The sequence below is a fragment of the Monodon monoceros genome, unplaced genomic scaffold (assembly GCF_005190385.1).
Source record: "Monodon monoceros isolate NGI ecotype Baffin Bay Population unplaced genomic scaffold, NGI_Narwhal_1 Super_Scaffold_7, whole genome shotgun sequence".
NCBI classification, from domain to species: domain Eukaryota; kingdom Metazoa; phylum Chordata; class Mammalia; order Artiodactyla; family Monodontidae; genus Monodon; species Monodon monoceros.
In genome coordinates, this window is record NW_021703784.1 from 92,732,237 (window position 1) to 92,750,451 (window position 18,215).

Here is an 18,215-nt window from a genome sequence, read left to right on the forward strand (position 1 = left end):
AGCATGGTCTCTCTTGCCATGGAGTTTACATTCCCACGGGAAAGACAGACAATAATCATTCATCACACAAATACATGTGAAATGACAACTGTGATACAAGCTAAGAAGGAGAGGTTCAAGGTTGAGATTTGACTTTGAGACACCAATGAAGGCTTCCCAGAGGAAGTAGCACTTGGACTTCGGTCTAAAAGAGTTAAGTTAATGCAGCTAAGAAGGAAGAGTGTTCTAGGCAGAGAAACAGTACATGCAGGGACCCTGTGATGGAACTGCACAGCAGGCAGGGGGCAGCAGTGTGCTGGCCAACCAGCTTGGGGGCAGGGATTGATTTTCAGCATTTGTTGATTACTCTGGTGTAAATACTTCCACCATGGTCAATTTCCAGCTGCCAAAAGGTTCCTGAGTATTCACCAATAGGAGCGGCTCCAGCACACAACTGGCAGAAGCTCCGCTGAGATGAGCCTGGAGGGAGAGGTGTGGGCCGGGCTACAGGGCTTGTGGGCCGTGAGGGAGGGGCATTCAGTGTTTTCAGGCAGGGGAGCATGATGCGATCAGATTCGTGTTTTGAAAAGACTCTTCTGGCTGCAGTATTGAGCACAGTTGGAAGAGGGACCATGTGGATGCTGGTGCACTGGAGAGGAGGCCACAGCGGGCATCCAGGAGAGGGCTCCCAAGCTTCCTCCACGACACATAGAGCCGTATGACGGGCTGGCACTGTCTGTGGCATGAGCAGAGGGAGGTATGGGGGGCCAGTCACTTTCCCTCTCTGCCGGAGCCCACTTTTCAGCTCTGCATTGTTAGCTCGCTCATTTGGTGACCTTGTGGTTCTCCAAGCTGGACCACTGCTAACTGGGGGTTCCCCAAGCCCTGGGCCCCGCTAAAGGCAAGATGTGCAGTAGGAAGCTGCCTGGGATAAGGGGGTGGGTATCCTGGGCCCCCAGCTGAGTGATGCAGCCCCCGGAGGGCTAGACACTGGCAGAGGGGCAAGGAGGTGAGGGGCTCCATCGAGGTCCAGGAGTGAGACCCACTCCCAGGACAGCTGCGGCCACCTTCGAGCAATTCTGGGGCCACATCGTAAGGCAGAAAGGAGGAAGGGGTTGGATCTGTGGGCCCCTGATACAGAAATCCAAGTCGGCGAAAGGTAGAAAAATATTCTGGAGTTGAGCAAATCACAGCCTCTCTTATTGAGCACTGGTGATGCCACGTGCCCTGGCAGGTCACCTTCAACAACCCAGTGTTCTTTCAACCCCCCGATTCCATATCAGCACACGATGAAGCAACATATTCCTATTCTCAGGGGTGGAGTTCCTCAACTACATCCAATATCTCACGGAGCTGTCCTAAAGGCTCCCTTTCTCTCTAGATTTCTGGAACATATGAAGATGACGGGGCTTTGTCTGGAGGATTTTTCCTGCCTGGTTGGGAGGAAGAGTTGAACAAAAGCTATCTCCTTCTTCAGAAAAGTGTTTGTATGCAATATATATGAAATTTTGTATGTAACTCTAAATTGTTCAAGGACCATGTGACACCTTCTAGAAGTTCATGGACCCTAGAGCCCCAGAGAAATCTTTGGCATGACTGAATGAATAGTGGACTTGAAATCAGAAGAAATAGATTCAATTCCCTTGTCTTTGTGTTCACTAGACTATATGATCCATTGGCAGATAAGCTTAAGTTTTCTTAGCCTTGATTTCCTTATCTGTAAAATGGGGACAATCATCTTCACTTCACGAAGATGTTGTGAGGATAATCTAAAGCTGTGTAAATAATAGAGGATGCTCAATGAATATTAAAATGATCCCATTTGCTCCAGACCCTTTAATTTCTCAATAAAACAGCTTAGCTTAGTGGAAAGAGTAGTTATTGAAGTCCCACAGGTATGTTTTATTCTAGTTTGCTTATGAGCTGGGAGACCCTGGATAGATTAGTCAGCTTAACCTGCCTGAGCTTTAGTTTTTTCATTTATAAAATTTGTGTGGTATATTTGCAGAAGTGGCTGCAATTATTCCCCTTCCTATGCCCATAATTCTTTGCAATATTATGACTTTCCAAAAAAGTGAGGGTCTTTTGCTTCACGCTTTCATCTGGGCTGGCCTTGTGACTTAATTTGGCTGATAGACTGGTGGAAATGACATTGTGCCAATTCTAAGCCTAGACCTAAGGAGACCTTAGATGCTTCCACTCTCTGTCATGGAACCCTGTCCAGCCAGCATGTGAAGAAGCCCAGGCTGGCCTTTTGGAGGATGAGCGATCAAGTGGCCCAGTTGTCTGCATGACCCCAGCCCACACAGAAGCAGAGCTGTGCAGCTGCCTGGCAACTTGCCACAGACACAGGACTGAGCCCAGCCAACACTAGAAGAACCACTCAGCTGAGCCCAGCCAACGTGCCAATCCACAGAATTAGGAGCTAAATGAAGATTATGAGTCATTTTAAGCCACTGACTTTCGGAGTGTTTGTTCCACATCAAGAACTTCAAGTGGTAGATGACAGTTTAGCCCTCACAGAATTACTGGGAAGGTGTGGAAGACACCTAGCACAGGGCCTGGTGCACAGAAGGGGTGTAATGAATGACTTTGATCGTTATTCCTGGCTCCCAAAGGCAACCTTGCCAAGCACCTTCAGCAATGCCTGATGGGTGCACAACCCATTAATAATCGTGTAGGAATCAATCCTGGGGACCCTCATACTTAAAATGGTAAGTAATAGCTCTCTGATCCAACCTCCACGGAACCAACTTTCCAGATTAGTCCAAGCCCTCCAGTCCCGTTGTGTTCATCTCCAAATCTTTTTATGCCAGTTGATCTCTTTATTGAATTATATACTTTAATTACTTTATATGTCAACTAATGAGATAGAAGCGTGAAGAGAAATACTTTGGAAAGACCTATAAAGGTAAGTTGCCTTCAGAACTTCTATTATAATAAGTACCAGCAAGTTATCTGCAAAGGGTTGGGGGGAATTGTAAAATTCTAGGGTTCTGCCGTCAAATTGTTAGGCAAGTGTATCTAAGCTCTTCCTCCACTGTAAAGAAAATGAGACTGGACATCACAGGTGACCCATCATGGTGTGTACAAAAGGAAACGGTGTTAACGTTTATGAAGTGCTTCCTACATGTCATGCAGGGCTCTGAGCATTTTATCTGTACTAATACATTTCAGAAACTTTAAGAAAGATGGCACGGAGCTCTAATTAACAAGAGATAGGATAAATAACAAAAAACTATGATTTACATTAAAATAGAATCCTTAAGTTATGTGTGTCATTTTTAACTTTTTATTGAAGTATGACCCATGGGCCATAAGAGCACAGATCATAAGTATAACTTAGTTCATTTTACAAAATGAACACACCCGTTCTATCCAGCACCCAGATCAAAGCACAGAAGAAAACTCACACCCCAGGAGTTCTTTGTGTATTGTTTTCTAGGATTCCGCATTTTAACCAGCATTTTTAGATGGGCCCAGCAGCCCTGGTTCCCAAAGTGTCAGACTTAAACAAGCTTCCCCGGGATAGTAAGCTGGGGCTGTGAAGAGGACCCACCAGTGCTGTCCACGGATGGGAGGATGCTGCCACCTGGAGGACACAGGGGGAATGGACTCTCCCTTCCAGGGCTTCACTCCCTGCATCACCCTTTCTCTCTGAGGCCTCTCTGTTCTAAAATGAGCAGCCCTCTGCCCTTTGCCCCATCACTCGCTACTCCCCTTTCCTGCCTTACTTTTAACATTAGTTAATAGTCCACATAATTTTCCTTACCTTTCTTATCTGTCTTGATGGCCTGAGTCTCCACTTTGGAATATAGGCCTTAGGAAGTTAGGGATATGGGTCTGTTATCTGCTGATGTATCCCAGCCCTGTAACAGTACTTGGCACATAATAGCACCTCAGTAAATATGGAGAGTGGGCAAAGAGGACCCTGATCTGCCCCACAGCCCTACCTGTGGGCCTTGACCCAAGCCCTGAGGCTTTGCTGCGCCCTCATGCACAGCCCTATGCAAGTTCCCATCACCACTGCACGCCCTCCACCCCCGGCCCTATTCCCACCCTTGGGAGGGCCTGGAACCCCTGGACACCTGGTCTGCGGCAGTCTGGGCCAGTGGTCAGGCTGGTAAGTAGTACCATGAGTGGTCAAGCCAGAGGGTGGCACCAGCTACCCCAGAGGGAATCCAGACCCCATTTGGGAACCAGCTGGGTGGCCCCTGGCAAAGCACTTTATCTTAATGAGGCTCAGTTTTTGACATCTGTAAACGGAGAGAATTAAGTAATATAACGGATGGGAAGTGCTTGACCCCATGGTTAGCACTGGACTGTTAGAAATTATTACCTTTCTATTGAAATGCTAGGGCTGAAAGGAAAACTGGAGGTCATATGGTCCAGGAGAAGCATTGTTTATTGTTGTTATTGAAAAACATTTCCCCACACACAGTTTTATGTGGAAATTCAACTTGTGAACCAAAGACAAGCTGCTCTGGTAGAAGGGGGAGAGGGGAGAAGAATCATGTGGGGCCCTACATTACACAGCAGCACCTCCGAGGAGCTTCAGAGCTGCTCCTAAGCACCCATGAAGCCACTGATGATGGTTGATACCCTCATTTCACAGTTGGGGACACCAAGGTCCAGAGAGGAGAAGGGCCTTGTCCGGGTCACAGGACGTTGTAGCTGAGCTGGGCCGAACTTCTGACTTCACATCCAGGGTTCCCCCCAGGCTCTCTGCTGCCCCCCAGACCTTTCACAAATTTATTTTTTGGCTGTTTAGTGAAGGGCCTCAGGGGTCCTCATGAAGAATAATATCCTTTCCCCTCATTCAAATCACCATGAGCTTCCAGGTGGAGGTAGAGCAGGAGGAAGTGGGGAGGTGTTTCGGAGGAGACTTAATGCCATGTTGGAGAAGAAATCTCAGAGGCAAAGTCAAGTTGGTGAATTCGAGGACCTCTGTAGACAAAGCCAGGGTCAATCTGATATCACAGAGCAAAGACACCAAAGGAGGTTTGGGGAATTATTGTGAAACAAAATTGAATAATCAGTGAAAAGTACTTTGAAGGTAGCTAAGTGCTAAATAAATAACAAGACGTTTATTGTCATCAATATCACCTTGACACTTTATATTAATCAACAGGCCTGGAAGGGATTCTAATTAGGAGAATTAATGCTATGAATAAAAACCGTGAATAAAAATGACAAAGTGACAATTTCTGGGCCCCATCTCTACTAAGGAGGCTGCTTTGGGGTCACTGGTGCACCCAGTGTTAAAGATGAATGAGATCTCTCCCTTACTTTGCTGCTCATAAGGAAAATTCCTTACCATCTTTTGCTCTGGTTCTGTCAGAGAATTGAGAATTGTTTATTGATCGCTTGTAACACTAATTACATTCTAGGTGTTACCTTCAAAGTTTGAAGTGTTCATAATTAACAAAAGTATCTCAGAAATGAATGAAGGTGACACCCCCTCTTTTCTATAATTATAGCAAGAGTGAGGTCTTTTTTCTGCAAATAATCTCATTTGATACAATGTAAAACTGAGATCATTTATGAAGATACCAATCTTGGTTCCATGCATTGTGGAGACTGGTGGATGTGACTGATAATCTCCAAAGATGACCATCAATTCCTTCCCTCCCCACCATTGCTAGCTGCCCCACATCGAGAGGTGGAGTCTATTTCCCTCACCTTTGATGTGGGCTGGCCTTGGTGATTTGCTGGACAACAGAATGCACGGTAGTGATGTTCTGAGACTTCCAAGACTAAATCATAGGAAACCTCCCAGCTTCTGCCTGGGCCTCTTGGAATGCTCACTGGGGATACTCCCTCTAGGAGCCCAGCTTCCAAATTCTGGGAAAGCCACGTACATGGAGAAGCCTTGTATAGAAGCTCCAGTCAACAGCCCAGCCGAGCTCCCAGCCGACAGCCCATATAGGCTGCTTTGTGAGTGAGCCATGTGGGATGTCCAGCTCAGTCGAGCCTTCAGATGACAGCAGCCCAAGCCATTATCTGAGTGCAACTGTCTGAGAGAGTCCAAGTGAGACCTGAGTCCAATCAACACAGAGACATGCGAGGTAATTGCAAAGTATTGTTTTAAGCCACTGAGATCTGGGGCTATTCGTTACATCACAATAGATAACCAGAGCACGTCAATATTTGTGACCCTATTGCCCATGTATTCTGTTTCCTGTTGATAGAAATCTTTCTGCAGAAATATAATTTGAGCAGAAATATAATTTGAACAAAAGGATTTTGTAAAACTCCTGAGACTTCGGAGATTTTTTTGCCATGTCCTGTGAAAATAATCTTTAAAGAGAAACCTGCAATTTGGACCAACCATTTCCCTGATGATAATGCTGTAATGGACATCTCTGTATTCGTAAAGAGCATAAACGCTTGTAAGATGCTCTGTCAGATCAGGACAGGACCGCTAGACTTTCTTCTCCCACTTACATAATGGGACAAATATACAAGCCCATGACTCTGTAAGATTTCTTATTTTAATAAATAAGTCTTTTGTCATTTAAATTCACATGGGAAATATATGTTTTCCAGCGAACTCCTCAGGTGGTGCTGGTGTGGGTGGTCCATGGACCATAATTTGTGAAACATCAGTACGTTGTCTGTGCCTGGGGAAGGGGGCAGAGCAGAGCCCTGGCTTCTCTCTTGTCGTCTCCCTACACTCCACCAACTTTCTAGCTCCAACTTTGCACACTACCCGTATCCCTGCCTGTGTCTCGTCTCCAGGCTTTTTCTAGCTGCCCCGAAGGAAAGTCACCTGGATTCAGGATAGAATCAAGGACCAGATCCTCTCTGCTATCCTGGGGTGCCCACCTCACACTCTGTCCAGAAAGCTTCACCCTCCCTCCACTGCCTGCTGCTGCTATTGCCTTTGCCTCAGTTCTGGGCAGCTCACTGTGCCCTCCATCCACAGCCACCCGCTCCTTGGGAGCTCCATCCGCTGACCTCAGAGGCTAAGAGATACCCAGCATGGGCCTGAGCTTGCACCCTCTCTGTGGGTCTCACTGCAGGAAATGATAGCAAAGTCACTTCCCTCTCCCAGCCCCTGATTGCCTTAATCAACCTCATAGGGCTTTTTAAAAAAGAAAAATAATATTTATTTTATAGTTAAATAACTAAGATCACTCAGTAATGAGAAATGTGCATCTGTGCACACTGCCCAATTTCTTAATCCTCATTTTCTTTCTTTTTTTTCAAAATAGATTTTAGGGTATAATTGATATTTTAAAACTGCACATATTTAACGGGTTTTGTAAGGATTAAATGAGTTAACACAAGCAAAGGGCGTGGAACAGCAATCGTTGCACGTGAAGGGGCTCACGAATACTAGTTGTTACTATTATTGTTGTCGTTATTATTAATCAGAGTTTCTCTAAGGATTGCAGTAAACGTATGCTTTCTTGGAAGTCTCTATAGTTTTATCCTAAAGAAGTAATGTGATTTTGCACTTTCATCCACCATAGATTTTTACTGGCCCTGAAATAACGTGTTTTAAATTAGACCAGGAGGAGAAACAAAAATTGGTCCCAGGTTTCTTCTATGGCTTCTGTCATTGCCAGCCCAGCACCCGAACTGGAAACGCTCACCTTTAAATTGCTCATCTCTCTCGCTAATTTGCCCTGCGCTTTCCTGTCACAATCTCATCACAACTTCTTGACATCCTGAGGGTGCGGTTTAGACAAACACGCTGCTCTTTATAGAGCGTGCATGATTAACAGGGCCAGGTCCGGAGTCAGACTGCCTGGGTTCAAATCTCAGCTACTCTACTTACCAGCTGTGGTGAGTTGCTTAACTTCTTTTAAGCCTCAGTTTCCTCATCTGCCATATGGGGTGAGGATGGCTAACCTTGGGGTTGTCACGTTGTAGGGAATAAATCAGGTAATCTATGCACAGTGCCTGGCAACAAAATAGTGTTAGCTCTGGTTAGTAAGGGTCTTGATGGCAAACCCTGGGACCCAGCATTTGTCTAAGACCCTCTGTATGGTGAGCCTTGTGTTAGATGTGTTGTCAGGGGTGTGTGTGTGTGCGCGTGCACGCGTGAGTGTGTGTGTGTTTCTCCAATCCAGTGGTTCCCAGTTGGGGGCAATTTTGTCTTCCCGGGCACATTTGGCAATGTCTGGAGACATTTTTGGTGGTCACTGTTGGAGAGGGGGAGCGGGTACTGGGTAAAGGGTGGAGATGCTGCTAAACATCCTACAAGGCACAGGACTGCCCTTACACTCCAACAAAAAATTATCCAGTCTAAAATGTCAATAGTGCTGAGGTTAAAAATCCCCGTTCTGATTAGAATATAAGCTCCACGAGGACAGAGGTTGCTACTCTGTCCACCGATGTATCCCCAGACTGTAGCAAAGTGCTTCGTCCTCAATAAATCCCTGCTGAATGGATGATTGACATGAATGAATGACAGTCAAGGCTCTCAGGGGGTAGAGACCTCTGTGGGGCTGGGTGAGCAGTGCACGGTTTGACTGCAGACCTTTTCCCTTGCTGGAGGATTCATCAATCCTGGGACAAAGGGTCCCAAGCCTGAGTCGGGGTAGAGGGCTGGGCTAGGGTGAGCCCCAGGATGCAGGCCTCTCATGGGGGCTGGCTGGTGGATCGAGGGTTCATGCAGTCTACACCAAGCATACAATTCCAGGAAACCAGTCAGAAAACTCTCACACAGCAGCCATCAAGAGCGGAGAGTCACCTCCACGTCTCTGGTGTGCAGGCCCCTGGGAGACATCAGTTGGGTTATTTTTCCATCAGCAATGTTGAGTGGTCTTGATGGGGGCTGGACGGGGTGCTAGGGTTGCTTGCAAAGCACTTAGGACAAATCCTCTAGAATCTGCTGATTCCAGCAATCTCCCTGGTTGGTTGTTTTTTTTTCTTTAGTGATCACTTCCTGACCTGGAAAGTGCTACCTGCCAGCATTTCTGCAAATTTGAGAAGAGAATCCACATCAGCGAGTTCCAGCAACCCCCTAAACTCTGGCCCAGAATCCTTTTCATGGAAACCAGCAGGCAGAGGCCTGGGTCCTCCCAGCCCCAACCTCTCCCTTCCACTTCCTCTGCTCCTTCCTGCAGAGCCGTGAAACCCAATGCACCGTGAAGGTGCAAGGCAGAGACTAGGGGTGCTGTCCTTAGAAACTGCACCTTCACGAGCCTCCTCTCAAGATCACATGACATCAGCTGACAGACAGGCCTTGGAAGTTGACCCAGAGCATCATTCAGCCAAGTAGTGACTGAGGGCTTTTCATGCTTGTAGTGGGATCCCACTTGCCTCCTTGAGCTTTTCCAGGGGTGCAGGTCTGAACTGATTTACTTTCAGGCTCTGAGAAGTGCGAAGTAAGCCCTGAGATCAAGATGTGTATGCGTCAAAAAAATTTTCAAGAGCTGAATTTAATTTTACTTGAATTTAACAGAAGAAAAGGAAATTGAGGTTATGCTAAATGAATTGCTGAACTTCAGATAAATTGCTCTTCTCTACAAGATATTAATTGAAGAGATTCTTTTAAGGTGATAAAACAGAGCATGGAAAAATCAGGAGATTACAGTCATTATAGTGTTTTTTTAAAAACTCCATGTTTCATTTTGAAGCAGGAGAGATTGATACCCTGCTAAGAAAGAGGAGGAAATTAACACCCTTAATAATGTTCACACTTTCCTTCCCCACCTCTGAATACTATTATTATTCACTTTGTCCAAGTTTATGGCATCGACATTCTGTCTGACACAGAATGTTGTTCACCAAATTATTCACCCTTTCTTTCTTCCCTCACAACTGGACTACACTTCCCAGTGTCCTTTGCGATCAGATGCACCTGCGCTTTAGATGATGGCCTGTGAGCAGGAGTGCCGTGTGCCAACTCCCTGGCCCGTGAAAACGGCAGTGGGTGATCCTCCATGCTCCTTCTCATCCCATTGGCTGGAGGTATGCAAACCCAGGGCACCTGGATGCCCATGCTGACTACCATGGGGCAGACACCTGGAGCCCTGAATCACCAATTAAGGAAGAGCTGCTGTCGAGGAGGAAACAATTCTTTTGGAATGTATGTGACCCAGACAGAAACTTCTATCATGTTTGAACCCGTATATATTTTGGGTGTGTTTGTTAAGATAATTTACATGACCTTAACCAGTACTCTTGTTCTACAATTAAATGGACACAATAATCACTACAGTTTTTCCAGTTCTGAGTGTTTTATTTTGATTGGTTGGTTTTATTCGCCAACCAATAGATTCTTTCAGGAAAACCCATAATAATAATGGCTACAACGTCCTGAGCTCTTACTATGTGACAGACACTGTGCTAATTACTTACATGTATTGATTCCTGTAATTTTTTCAACAGTCCTATTTTGTATGAATGCCATCCCCATTATACAGATGAGTAAACTGAGGCACAGAGAGGTTATGTAAGATAACACAGCTGATAAATTCCAGAGCTGGATTTCACCAGTTCAGGCAGTCTGGCTCTGAGTTCATTGTCTTCCCCTCTGTATTAAACCTTTCAGGGAGTTATATTCCTTAACTTCTTGTTTGGTTCATTGTCTTACTTTTTTTTTCTTTGTAATTGCTTGTAATACCCTTTTATGTGGTACCAAATTCTATAAATATATAAAATCTCAACTCCCTATTTTTCTGGGTATCTTCCTCTTAGAATCGTCCCACTCTTTCTTTCCAACTGTATTAATTGCTCTCCAGGCCAACTCTTTTAGCTGGAATTCTGAAACTTCCTTCAATCAACCTCCTAGGTTGTGTGCCACATTTTTCTCTTTCTTTAGTCCAAGGAAGAAGACTTCATTTGCTGGAGCACATCCTCAAGTAACTTCCTCAGAAAAATGACTATGAGAGACAAATGTTCTGGGTCCTGGTAAATCTGAAAATGTCTTTTTTCTGAACTTAAGACTCTAATAAGTGCTACTGACCACTTGAACATAGAATTCTAGATTGGAAATTGTTCTCTCTTACAATTTTAAAGGTAGGCTCCATTTTCTTTTCTACTATCCAGTTTCTGATGCCAATCTGAGTTTAATTCCTTTGATAGCAATCTTTTTGTTTGTTTGTTTCTCTTTAGAAGTTCTACTCTTTACACTTGGGGTTTGGAAGTTTCACCACAGTGTATGTGGGTCCCTTTCCATTCATTTTGCTGGGCATTCTGTGGGCCCTTCAGTCTAAATACCTGGTCTGTTGCCCTGGGGAATACTTTTGTTCTTTTCATTTTCCAAAGTCTTTTTCTGGAACTCCAATTAGTCAGATGTTGTGTTTTCTGAATGAGTCTTTCCTGTCACTTATTTTTCCTCATATTTTCTATCCTTTTGTCTTTTTGTTCTACCTTCTAGGGATTCCCTTGACTTTATAAATCAACCTTTTAATTAACTTTTAATTTTGTTTGATCTTTGTAGCAACTTGGCTGTGCTTGGTTGCAACATCTTCTCAAAGCTTTCTTCAGAAATTTTGAAAATTACTGTCTGTTACCTGTGCCAGTTCCATTTCCTTTAGAGTCAACTTTACCATTTATTTATCACATGCTTTCTGAGTGGCTGGTAGCATAACTGATGCCATCTTGGGCCCTTACTGTGTCTCCTGTCCTTTCACTGACCCTACCCAGGACCGTACTGTGCAGTAAGTCACTTCTCTGTCATCAAGAGCTTTGGAGTTAATAGATTTTGTTTAATAATCATTAGGACCAGGCGGCCTCTACGCTCTGTTAGTCCCCAGACAATGAAGACAACCTTCCCTGACATATTCCCGGCACCCACGAGACTAGTTACCCATTTGTAAATCTTGACTTAGGAATGCACGTCCTGTTTCCAAGCACCTACCCCCATACCCTAGGTTAACCAGAAAATTGTCCCAGTGGCCCCTTGGCGGTGCAGAGTGCAGCTGGGAAAGCTTCTGGATCCCTGTCTGCCTAATCCAGATCCCACCCTGTGAGTACGTTACCCTACAATAAACCGATCCTTTGCTCTGTGGAGCTGCCTGCCTCGTTTTTCAGTCTCAGTATGCCTTCTCAGTTCGGTGAGCAATTTTCCTTCTCTCTGTCCTCCAACACTTTCTCTTCCATGTTGCAAGTTTTTCTCTCTTTTCTCCCTGGGGGCCCACTTGTTTTTTTAGGATAAAGCAATTAAAAGGTGATAGAGAGCTATATACCTAACTCATTGACGGGTGAACCTGATCTCACTGTCAAAGGGCAAGGAGCTAGTTTTTCCACCAGGAGACTCTGAAATGACAGGTTGCAGAGCCCACGGACTTCATGAGTGGCCACAGCACAGGTCTGGGCAGCCAGCATATCCCATCCCCATAGCTACAGTGATTGCTTCAAAGTAGGCGCTTGGTCCAATGAGACTCAACTCTAGGAATTCTACTGAGACCAAAGGAAAAAGAAGCTCTTTCTACTGGGATTTATGACTGTTAAGAATAATGCAAGTCAGTACTTGCCAGATGCCACCTTGTAGAGGGGGTCTGTCTGAGTCACAAGCCCACAAAGGAAAGCAGAATCCAGAGGTGAGAGGAAACGACAATTCCTGGATTCAGTTATGCCTGAAATCAGCCCAACCTTTGGTTACATGAGTCGCTGAATTTTTTTTTTTCCTTGTCTTATCCAGTTTGAAAAAGAAATTCTATTATGTGCAACCAACAGAGTCCCAAATAACGTAACTAACCAGTTACCTACTGACCTTTGGCAAGACCTTCCTCCTTTCAAAACTCAGTTTCCTTATCTGCAAAATGAAGGCGAGGGTCCCTGCCTCCCTCGCCGATTGCAGCGAGGGCCGAGTGAGAGGCTGAGTGTGATCACCCTTGAAAAACTGTAAAGTGCTATAAAATGCAAGCAATCGATAGTGTAATGATTCATCCTTTGATTTCATCCCTTTGGTGGAGTAGGTTTTTCTTTTTTTTTCCAGCCAAAAGCATCGCTAAATCTTTGTTTCTATGGAAAACTAAAATTAGTTAAACCAAACGAAGAGGACTTGGCCTTCCAGCTCCCACTGGAAGGAAGAAGGCTTGGGCTGGAGTATTAGGCAGATGCGCTTCTCCAGAAGGGAGCTGGGATGATGGGTTTCTTACTTAATATTTGTTCAGTGCTCTGGGCCTGTGAAGGGCCATGGAGTCTCTAACTGGGTTTGTTATTGATGTTTAGTGAGCCATAAAACTCCAATTTCCTGCCTGCGCCCCCCAGCCATAAAATACCTATTTGCTGCAGCCTGTAAACACCCCACGGTCAGCGGGACGCACTCCCGGTGCCACTGGGCTGGTTAACAAACATCCTGCAAAGGCCTGCTGACAGCACCTCCCGCCCCTCTGCTCGGCCTCGCAGGCTCCTCTGACTTGCTACCCAGCTGTGGACTCGACAGGCCTGGTTCTTCCACTGACCAGTGTCTGGAGACGCAGCCTTGTCCCCCAGGACGGGCGGGACTGTGTGTTGGGAGTGGTGGTCTCGAGGGCCCGGTATGTCTGACCCTGAACATGTAGCATCAACCCCCTCCGCTCACCACACGGTACTTAAGTGGGCCCATCTCAGGGCGAAGGGACGGCAGGAGCCGCCGACCCCAATAACGCCTCAGCCTTGATGACGCTTTGCTCAGGTCGCACCCCTTGGCCTCATGTTAGGAAGCCCCACTGGGGTGAAAGGTCTCAGAAGCCTGGCCCACACCTTCACCTTCTCTCTAAGGGCCCCTGTCTCTGGCAGCCCCTCTGCACACTCCCCTCTACCCTGCAGCTTCTATAGCCTCCACTGGAGTCAATCCTATTTTGTGCTTTCCCACCACATGGGATACTAACCACCCATCTGAAACAAGAGGACAGGTCTAGGCGCCCGTATGGGACCTGCCTTCCTCTGCTGGGTTGAGGGCGCCTTAAGGGCATCCAGCTTGTCTTATTTATCCCCGAGCCTCCAGTGTCAGGCTTCGGTTCTGGTATTCGATGACCTTCTGAGGGAGATAGAGATGGAGAAAAGGAAAAAGATAAAGGAAGAGTAGAAGCAAGGAAGATCCTGAGCCAGATAGAAGCCACTGGGTTTCTAAGACAGACCCACTGGGTACCCTATGGTGTCTTGAATATTGTTTATTTCCTGGAATATATTTCTCTGGGGGATACGATTAAGAGAAAGTTTGGTGTACAGTTGAGGGCACACTAAACAGTGAGCCAGGAGTCTCTGGGTGACCTCTGGCAAGCCACCTTCTTTTCAGGGCCTCAGTTTCCCTGCCCGTCAAGGAAGAAGTTGGCATTTCTCTCTTGACTCTTCTTTGCCTGACACTCTGAGAATGAATAAAAGGTGGCCAATGAGGCTAGTCTTTATTCGTTCATGTTTCGAGCTAATAATCATTTATGAAGCATCTTTATTTTCAACAGCTCAAGTTCCATGAGCTCCGTTATCTGACCAAGGCGGGTATTTGTGTGTGCATTTGCCATCAGCTCCATTTCACAGATTGGAGAAACCCAGGCCTGGAAAGGCAGTATATAGGCAGCCTCCTACCCCATCACTGACCACAGTCCAGGGGGGCAGTTTGGAGCACAGGCTCGGAGTCAAGCAGACCTGGGTCAAATCCAGCTCCACCCCTTACTAACTACAGGACCCCTGGCAAGAAGCTTGTCCCAGAGCCTCAGTTTCCTTATCTGTAGAACGGATTAATAATACTTACCGCATAATTGTTGTCAGGATCAAAGGGGGCAATATGTGAAATGTTCTTAGCACATGGCCTGGCACCTGGTTAGCAATCAAAAAATGGTAGCTAGCAATACTAGTAGTGGCGGTAACCAGTGGCGACAGTGGTGGCATTGGAATGGGGCAGGAGATGTGTGATTATCCTGTGGATCCTCTTGTAGGGGGCAGCTGAGATGAGCAAAGTTCTCTGACTTCTTGCAGACCCTCAGAGACCTTCCACCAATGTCTTTTTGCATGTGACACCAGGCAGTGCCCCGACAGTGATGAAGAAGCCACAGTCTGTGACGGGTATTGAGGACTTGGCATGTAAGGCAAGAAGAGGTGTCTGGGGTGAGCTAGAGGTCCAGACAGTTAGAGCCAGAGGGACCTTCCCGGGCACCGTCCACCAGGACGGCTCCCTACCGATGCCTGTAGGGCTCTCCTGAGAGTGAGGATATTTGGTCCAATTCCCTCCAAAGAGATTGGGAGAAGTGATGGGGGAGGCTGATTCTGGCTCAGTCCAGCCTGAGGAGGATCTTCCCACATCCGAGCACCCACCAACAGGACAGTCTGCCTTGTGGGCAGTGAGTCGTCTGTAATTTTAAGAGACAAGGGACAGAAACCCATCTTAGCCTAGTTCAAGCAAAACAGGAAAACTGTTAACTCACCCACTCTACCCAACGAAAGGCAGGGGCAGAATTATCCTGAGGGTCTGTGGGATCCAGGGATGTGAGCAGGATCAAGATCCTTTGTTTTCGTCTCTCCACGTTTCATCTTGACCTCCCCTTCCTTCAGAATCCTCTGGCAGGTCTGGAGGTCAATCCTGAAGCGCCTGGTTTAACAGGAAAGAACAGTCTTCTCTTTGTCAACACCCATGTGCAAAATCCTAGGGAAGGTCCCTGATTGGCCCAGCTTCAGTGGTGCACCGGCCCCTTGGACCAATCACAGGGCCTGAGGGAAGGACTATGTGAGGGTCCGTCTCTTCATGAGAAACATATGGAGAGGTGGCAGACCTGAGATCAAAGGAATGGCTGCATGCCTTTACCAGACAAAAGGGGACGCAAGCACTAGGCAAGTGCTCCAAGTACCTCTGGAAGCTGTGAGGGAATTTCCACCAGGGGGCAGTTGGCATAGACATGCTATAAACCCCTTTCAGCTGCTCTCTGGACATCACATTTCACGCTCTGCGGATGGGCACGCTGTCCTCCTCCCTGTCACTCCAGAGACTGCAGAGGCAGTATGGGGGTGGGGGGTGGTGCCTGTGGATAGATGACCAGAGTGCTCTCCACAGTGAGAACCTTGGAGTTTTCACAACAGAGAGTCTGGAGAAGTCCTCAGAGGTTCGTCTGTCCCAGCTGCAGTCACACACCCAGTCCCAGGGAGCTGTGAGCTCGGACTCGGCCATCCGCTCTGCAAAAGCAGAGATGCCTGTGGATGCAAGACCACCTCCCTGCACAGCTCCTGGGCACCGCCTTCACCTTGGAGTACAGGTATGAATGTGCCCTGGAGCTGTGCATCACGGTCAGAGCCCGTGCCGTTCTCTGCATCGGCCCTGCTCAGTAGAGCCCTGGCCTTTTGGTTTCATTCTCAAGGACACTCAAGGTGACTCCCGTGGGGGTCCTGTAGGGCCTCCTTATGCTCTAAAGCCAACGGTGACAAATTAAATGAACTCTTTCTCTGGCTCGCCATCCCTCATGCTGGCAAGTGGATGAGCTTTTTACGAGACTGAGGTGGGTAGATAGATGGGTAATTAACATATACAGACAGGCAGGGGGTCATCCCAGGACATATTACCCTGTCTTCATCAAAAAGGTCATGTCGTACACCCAAACCTTTAAGCTGCATTTGTGAGCCCTGGGATGTGATACATGACTGCCCCTGCTAGCTGGATGCACGGAGGGTACCTCATGGCACCTCACCAAGGAGTTGGTACGGCTTTCTCCCAACAGGATAGCGAGCGGTTTGGGCAGGCTTTCTTTGTACACACCCTCTTTCTCCAAATATAGGTCCCAGAGTGCTAGGACCATTCTAAATCTATGCTCTCCAAGGGTTTCAGGTGACACCAAGAGCTCCTGCAGGGCCGGGAGCAGGCAGTGAATTTAACCTCCCAGATTTCTGGGACCTCCTTTGACTCCGGCACCTAGCACTTTCCCTCTCTTTGCTCTCAAGTTCAGCCCTGCAGTCCCATGGAGGTAGGCATCCAGCACTCTGTGTGCTGAGGGGGAGGGGAGCTCCAATGGAAGTTCAGACCGCCATATGGATCAGAAGTCTCTCTAATCGCTTCCCCATGGGCAAGGTGGGTGGGGTATTTCCCTCTTCCTTCCCTCCCTCCTTCCTTTCTTTCTATGGAAGCATAATTTACCTGCAGTAGAATCTGCCCCCTTTTAGTGTGCAGTCCTATATGTTTTCTTTTTTTTTTGCAATACGCGGGCCTCTCACTGTTGCAGCCTCTCCCGTTGCAGAGCACAGGCTCCGGACGCGCAGGCTCAGCGGCCATGGCTCACAGGCCCAGCCGCTCCGCCGCATGTGGGATCTTCCCGGCATGAACCCGCGTCCCCTGCATCGGCAGGCGGACTCTCAACCACTGAGCCACCAGGGAAGCCCCAGTCCTATATGTTTTGATAAAAGCATATAATTGTGTAGACCCTCTCACAATCAAGATAGAGAACATCTCCATCACCCCAAAATGTTCCCCACCCTGTATCTCTTTGTAATCAACAGCATCCCCCTAACCCCAACACGTGGCAACCGCTGGTCTATTTTCTGTCCTATAGTTGTGCCTTTCCCAGGATGCCATATGAATAGAATCACACAGAATGAAGCTCTTTGTGTCTGGCTTCTTTCACTTAGCAAAATACTTTTGAGATGTACCCATGTTGTCACGTATAGCAGTAGTTTGTCCCTTTGATTTATTTATTGTACATGTATTCCACAGATTGTTTGATTGTTCATCCTTACCCCTGATGAAGGACATTTGGGTTGTTTCCAGTTCTTAGCCATGATAAATAAAACATCCATGTACAGGTTTTTGTGTGAACATAAGCTTTCATTTCTCTTAGGTCATATGCTAAATATATGAGGAACGGCCAAGCTGTTCCAGAGTGGCTATACCATTTTGCATTCCCACGATCAACGGAGGAAGGTTCTGGGTGCTCGGCACCCTGGCCAGCACTTGGTATTGTCAGCCGAGTGAACTTCTCAAGATACAAATCTGATTATGTCAGAATAATTTAATGTCATTTTATTGCTCTTAGGCTAAAGATCTTTACACGTCCTAGGAGACCTTGCCTGACCTTGCTGTGTCCCCTCTCCTGCTTCCTCTGGCCTCACCCCTCTGTGGCCTGTGCTCCAGGCCCGCTGCCCTTCCCCCAGCATCTATCTCCAGGTGCTTCGTCCTGCCTGGAATCCTCTGCCTCAAACCGTCTACCCTGTTCTTTGTTGGGTTAATGCCTTCTCATCCTTCACATCTCAGCTCCGATGTCCCTCCCTCAGCTAACTTTTCTGACTCCCAAACTATATGTGGGTGACTTTGTGGGCTTTCTCATAGCACCCTGTGATTTTTCCATCATAGCACTTATCACAACCTGGAAACACAT